We start from the raw sequence: 4,772 nt of genomic DNA on the forward strand, positions 1-4,772 counted from the left end.
ATACAAAGTTCCTGTGGAAGGGGGAACAGCTCCAAGTAAATCCGGTCCTCAACTGTTGTCGGTCTTAGTCTCTCGCTTTCAAGTTATTTTGCATGCCAAGCTAACTAGTTATGTTGTTTCTTGTTAGAGACTCCAACCAAGGACTTCCTTTTTGCTCATGAGGAATTTCCTTAATGAAACACTCTCTCTTGTTGATATAATTTCGGTATGGTTGAAGAAACTAGCTTAATTTTGTCACAGCCAGCATGCAAGGAGGGTTTCTAATCCCACTCTCGATTTGTAGGCACTTCTAAGTTGTTGGCATGGAGGAAGGGGCATCTGTAAATCAAGGGCTCAGTATTGATGTGCGCTCACTATTGCTGTGCATTGGCTCGAGGCATCATATGCCCGCAAAGCAAGGTTTGGTTGCAACTCGAGGTAGGTGCAAAGTGGGTGTGCATTGCCCAAGGCGAGCCCCAAGAGAAGTTGCCATGTGGATTGACAAGGATGTTGGGCTGGCAGTGCCATGGTGGAGTTAGATATAGTATAGATGCTTTGTCATCTTCTTGCAAATATCTTTCCGAATGTGTTTGCAACTGGCAACTACATTCTTACGACACTCGAACAGCTCCTGAGGATCGTAGTGTTAGTTAAGCAGATGCACAGCTGCTCGCAAGGGTCCCTTCCCTTACTGTTTACAAGCAATACAACAGAGAGAGAGAGAGAGAGAGAGAGAGAGAGAGAGAGAAATTTCTGCTCTTGGGTACATTTATAATGCCTCACAGACAGCCCCTTATGACATCGGGTGTTTTCTTGCATTTCAGACCGCCTTCAAGGCCCAATATATCAGAGATAAAACAGCAGACAATTCAGGAGAGTGGATAAAAGCAAGAGAGCCAGGGCAGGGACCTCTAACACTACAGGAGAGAGGCTCGTTGATCGCTAGTAAAGAAATTCATCGGATCACAAAGGATGCTAGCGATAAGGGTATTATTTCCCTCATTCAATCACTTCAAATTTGTGCCAGAAAGAAGGATTTGCAAGGAGGTAGCAAATTACACACCGACGTTGTTCAGAAAGGGTCTCTTGAGAATAATGTCTTCGTTGCAACAACCTTGATTCACATGTACGCAAAATGCGGCGCTCTTGAAAAAGCACAGGAAGCTTTCGACAAGCTGACTGCTCCGCACGTGGCCTCTTGGAATGCTCTCATTGCAGGTTAGGCCCAAAATGGACTTGGCCAACAAGATCTGAAGTGTTTTGAGCAGATGCAATTTGAGGGCTATAGCCCGGATGCAGTCACCTTGGCTTGTGCTTTGAAAGCCTGTGGCAGCATTAGATCTTTAGATAAGGGCCAAGATATCCACCTTTTGGTTATTAAAGAACATGTTTTAGAAGAGCATATAGTTGTTAAAAGCGCACTGATTGATATGTATGCAAAATGCGGTGACATAAAAAAGGCGCGACAAATTTTCGACAATACGCCGATTCATAGTGAAGTCATGTGGAATGTACTAATTACTGGATATTCTCAACTTGGACTTGGTGCAGAAGCATTAGATTGTTACAAACAAATGCAATGGAAGGGTTTTTCCCCGGATGCAATCACCTATGCTAGCATCTTGAAAGCCTGTGGGAGTTTAGGTGCACTTGATGAGGGCAGAGCAATACATGCACAAGTCATGAGAGATTGTTTTCTTGAAGATGATCTTGTACTAGGGAATGCCATTGTGGATATGTATGCAAAATGCGGTGCACTTCTGAAAGCAAAAGAAGTCTTCCTTGAGCTTCCTATTCGCGACAATATTTCAAGGACATCCTTAATTACGGGATATGGGGTGCATGGTCTCAGTGAAGATGCATTGAATTTCTTTAACCTTATGCAGAAAGAGGGCTTCTCTCCAAACGCATTTACATTTGCTTGCATATTGAAGGCATGCGGCACCACTGGTTCTCTTGGTAGAGGACAAGAAATACATTCACAGATTGTAAAAGAGTGTGCTCTTGAGAAACATTTTGAGGTTGGAACTGCATTGCTAGACATGTATGTGAAGTGTGGCATGCTTCAAGAAGCACAAGAGGTGTTTGACAATTTGCCTGTCCGGGATGTTGTTGCATGGAGTGCACTCATGGCAGGGTATTCCCAAAATGGAGAGGACGAAACTGTGCTCTGCTTATTCGACCATATGTTAGGAGGCGTAGAGCCAAATCTTGCCACCTTCACTATCCTTTTGAATACATGCAATCATAGGGGTCTCTTGGAAAAGGGCCAAACATTCTTTCACTTGATGAGCAACAGTTATGGCATGACTCCAACTCTACATCATCTCACTTGTATGGTGGATCTTCTCGGTCGTGCAGGCGACTTGGACAAGGCCGCTGAGCTTATTCAGAAAATGGCACAAATTCCAGACTTTCAAATGTGGCTTACGTTGCTGCATGCATGTCGCAAATGGAAAAATGTAGAGTTTGGAAGATGGGCTTTTGATCATGCTGTGCAAGTTGATGCAACAGATTCTGCTGCTTATGCTTGCATGGTTAATATTTATGCAGATGCTGGCAGGCATGAGGATGCGCACTTAATTCAAGCTATGAGAGAGGAAACGAAGGCATAGCAATGGAAATTTCCATGTAAGCAAAGTTGCATTAGTATGTGAGTTCCTGCATTGATGACTGAAAGTACTGACATTGGCATGTACAAGTTGTATGAACAATACTTGTGCAGAGGTTGATAGACAAGAGGGTGGAGTGCAAAAATATGGTGTAGCTATGGTAAGTCAAGGGTAGCATTATCTGTATATATTCAAATAGAAGCATTTGGAGCTTGAGTTGTTTCGCCGATCAACTTGCAGAAAGTTTGCTATCCAAATCACACCAGTGTGTGGCTTTTGTTATGCTTGCGTAACATCACGCTCAAATTAAGAGCTCTCACATCCAGTGTTGATGATTGTTCTAGTAGGGACACTTGAAGAGTTCCAGACTTTACACACGGTTTTGTAGGTCAGCAGCAGGTGACTTCCGGTAGCTATCCACTGTGGCAGGCGAACATAATGTTTTTGTGAGATGTTAATACATAACAAAGATCACAAAAAAAAGATACATGACATTACTTTTTCATCAAGTTCTAAAGCATCTTACTCCAATACTTGAGTTGTGTTTTGGTGTTAAAGAGAAACGTGGTCAGTGACAAGTTGTGCCTCATGATACTTTCTTGTCGTAGAGGCAGCATAGAGCTCTTAATGCAAAAGGTGCAGGTGGATCATCAAGGCTGCTTCTCGATCTGGAGGACTTACTGCACGCAGCAAATCTGGGGATTAATGATCACAAAAGGGGGTGATGTTTTGTTATCATAAACGCTGTGATGCAGACATAGTATTTAAGTGGACATTACAAGGAGCACATTGTCAAATGCCCACCCTTAGTAGAAGAGTTGTTAACTATGGCACATACACAACTGAGCCATTTACAATGAAAGTGGAAGATCCAAGAGGTCTCTTTGGATTGGATCCAAACCAAAAGGTAAAGGTGCAAGAATATTCTATAAAGAGCATAAACTTTCTCATGGCTGAGAAGTACACAGAAGAAGGCCTCTGTTCAAAGCTAGCTAGATTAGTATACCATTTAAGTATACTGATGTATGATATATGATGATTGTGCTACTCTTTAGGAAGGAGAGATGAACATGAATGTCGTAGCCATAGCTTTAATCAACACTCTTGATAGACAGCACAAGCAAATCATGACTTTTTTTAACATGTAGATTCATAGCCTCAATCGTCTTAGTCTATTTGACATGTAAAATGTATGGGCCACAAATTTTTCAAAGCCCCAAACAAGTGAGGAATTGACCAAGGAACCCATTCATCTGATTAGAACCACATATTAAAAGAATCTCACTTCTGTTGATGCAAGCCTAGGAGCATTAGATCTTGATGGAGTTGTGACAATTTGGACTATCTTAACTATGTTCTAGCTTCAAATGGATTGGAAGATCCATGTTGATGGTTACTCGTAATGACTTCAGACAATTGATGCTTCTTGAAGTTGTCTCAACCGAGAGCTTCAAGAAGCATACATGAGAGGGTTATTGTTTTGGATGCATAATCAAAGGATGACTCGTGGGGTTCACCATTCAGTACCCCTCTATATAACGTGTGTTCTCGGGGTATTAAAAAAACTTCTATTTTAACATGTATGAATGAATAAAATGATATTTTATTTTAGGGAATTTTTTTAAAACTGAATATAAAAACTTTTTATTTTAATGTATCTCTGTTAAATTGCCTAAAATTTTTGTATTTTAAAACCCCTCCTTTCGAACTCACGTTAGACATTAACATGATTACATAGTGCACCCCTCGAGGGATGACTGGAGCATTGGATATGGAATATCTCTAGGGCCATCTTGGAATAGGTATTCCTAGTGCATCCTTCCAACAAAATGACTAGAGCACTGTGAAAGGGAATATCGGTTGGGCAACTTGAGATCAGGATCTTCGATACGTCACATGACATCAAAAGAAACATGATTGTTGTTGTCGACTTCTTCTTGTCCTTTCTTCCTGTGCTACATGAACCAACACCTCGAACTCTGAACTACTACCTGGACTACCTTTGTTGCACTTGGAAGGAGGACGATCCTTCTTCCGAGTGCTTCAAGAAGCCTTGGATATGAAGCAATCTTGGCTAGGTGTCCTTCTCTGCTAGGTCGTCGCCTACATTCTAAATATGCTTTATTAGATGTAACTTCTAATGCTCCTCCCCTTGATGGTTGAGCTCTCCTTTGCCTCTTG

At 41.7% G+C, this 4,772-nt stretch overlaps 1 pseudogene; it reads left to right on the forward strand.

The window, feature by feature from the left end:
• The first annotated feature begins 464 nt into the window (after positions 1-464).
• Positions 465-3,649, forward strand: LOC147433689 (pentatricopeptide repeat-containing protein At2g13600 pseudogene; annotated as a pseudogene).
• The last annotated feature ends 1,123 nt before the right edge of the window (positions 3,650-4,772 follow it).

The sequence above is a fragment of the Adiantum capillus-veneris genome, chromosome 19 (assembly GCF_014529385.1).
Source record: "Adiantum capillus-veneris isolate H3 chromosome 19, ASM1452938v2, whole genome shotgun sequence".
Lineage (NCBI taxonomy): Eukaryota > Viridiplantae > Streptophyta > Polypodiopsida > Polypodiales > Pteridaceae > Adiantum > Adiantum capillus-veneris.